This window comes from Sorex fumeus, unplaced genomic scaffold (genome assembly GCF_029834395.1).
Source record: "Sorex fumeus unplaced genomic scaffold, SorFum_2.1 ptg000022l, whole genome shotgun sequence".
Lineage (NCBI taxonomy): Eukaryota > Metazoa > Chordata > Mammalia > Eulipotyphla > Soricidae > Sorex > Sorex fumeus.
The window spans coordinates 5,392,107-5,394,426 of record NW_026606079.1 but is presented as its reverse complement, the minus strand read 5'-3'; positions in this window follow the sequence as shown (position 1 = coordinate 5,394,426).

The following is a 2,320-nucleotide window of genomic DNA, read 5'->3' as shown; positions in this document are numbered from 1 at the left end:
TCAGGGCTGAGCATCCTCCACCCAGATCCTCCGAATTCCAGTAGGCGGGGGTCACACCCACCAAATGGGAACAATACTTTTTAAAAAAAAATTATTAGTTAAACACCATGAGGTACAGTTGTAGACTTACAAATTTTTGTGCTTGGGGTTTAGTTATACAATGATTAAGTACCCATCCCTCCAGCAGTGCCCATTCCCCACCTCCAAGGCTCCCAGCATCCCTCCCACCCCCCATCCCCCATCCCACCCCACTCCTGTGGCAGGGCATTCCCTTTTGTTCTCTCTCTATCCTTTTGGGTGCTGTGGTTTGCAAAAGAGACATTGTGTGGCAATCATGTTCGGTCTATAGTCTACTTTCAGCATCCATCTCTCATCCTGGGAGGATTTTTCCAACACATTTTACTTGGTGCTCCCCTCTCTATCTGAGCTGGCTTCTCCCCCAGCATGTGTGGTTGACCTCCAAGCCATAGAGTGACCCTCATGGTACTTATCTCGGCTATTCTTGGAGCATGGGAACAATCCTAATGCTTAATGAGAGTTTCATGGATTAGAAGTTCTGGTATATATTCCCAATGGGATACAGTGCAGTTATAAGAAATGACAAAATATCAACCTCATGAATGGAACTAGAAAATATCACATTAAGTGAAGTTTGTCAGAGGGAGATGGACAAATACAATCTCATTCATCTGTGGTGCACAGAAAACAAAGCATCAAGATGAAGAGGATGCAATGATAACACATCCTGCATACTAACCCTAACCACATTCTGGGTTTCCCAAGAGGAGTCGGGTGGGGTCTCAGATCACTGGGAAGAAGAGGCTTAGCACAGGGGCCCACAGCAGAGTGTGGGGGTCTGTGGGGATTTGGGGCTGGGAGAAGCACAGGGAGATATGTGACCCACCAGCATCAACACTCAGACTATTGTCATTGTTTTTCCCGATGACAATAAAGAAGGCATTGGGGGAAACCCTCCTTTCTGTGAAAATAAATAATCTTTATTGAAGAAAAATAGACCACCCCTTACTAGCAGTACATAACAGCCTCAGTGGACTCTGAGACAGGAAGAGGAAGAAACAAATTTGTACTAGAACTGGAAACAATAACTACAATTCATATACTTTGTTTCTAAATTTGTTTTATATATTTCAATAAAAGAGAAAAAAGCGATCACCATATAGCCCCTCTCCCCCTGCACCTGAAGCACAGCCCCGGAGTCCTGGAGCAGAGCGCCGCCTAGTGGTCACATGCACCCCTGCAACTCCCCTGTCTCCCTCAGCAGGTTTGTGTTTGGGCTCACAGGGACTTGCCCTCACTGTGTCTCTAGCACAATAATACACGGCTGTGTCCCCAGTTACTGACTTGCTCAGTTTTAGGTAAACTTGGTTCCTGGAGTTGTCCCTGGTGATGCTGAGTCAGGACTGAAGACTTGGGTTGTATTCTTCGCCCCCACTACTCCATGAAACACCAATCCAATCCAGCCCCTTTCCAGGGGCCTGGAGGACTCAGTGTACACTATAGCTTGTTAGCGAGAATCCAGAGACGGAGCAGGTAAGGGACAGCATCTGGGAGGGCATCACCAGACTTGGTCCCGACTCCTGCATCTGTTCCTGGGACAGAACACCTAGGGACAGAGACCCACAGTGAGTCACGGGCTCAGAGGCCCCATGCCCACCATGTCCAGAGAATACTCACATCCGGGAGCTGCCACCAGAAAGAGGAGGAACCAGCGCTGATGCACATTCCTGCTCATGAGGTCCATGATCTCAGATACCGTGTCAGGAGGAGAGGGAGCCCGTGTTGGGGCGAGTGTGAACGTGGTTTTAATCCTGGGTCCCGAGTTCAGATTTGAATGGGGGAGCCTCTGTAGAGAAAGGAGTGGACCTCGGGGAGGCTGGTGTATGGGCTCCCTGGGAGGAGGTGCTGGCTGTGGCTCAGAGTACTCAGGCCTGTCCCTGGGATCCTGTGAGAGCCGAGTCTCTTCCTCCAGCACAGGAAACATGCTGAGGAGCTCTCAGGAAACAGGAATTGCTGAGGAGGAAATGGCAGCTGGGGAGGAGAGTCCCCGTGTCTCAGGTCCCTGAGGACCAAACCCAGCCCCATCCCAGGGCCTCTACCCTATAGGCAGGTCCCTGCCCCTTGGTGTCCTGTGTGGTGGCTCCTCTTCTCCCACTGTGTGTGCAAATTCTGGGCGCATCAGAGTGTGCCATTGTCCCAGTGAATTCTCACTTGACTGGATCCAGTCCATGTCAATCAACTAGGGTAGGGCTTGCAGGGTAACAAGTTGGTAACTGTGTTTTGCAGTAACTGTACACTGATC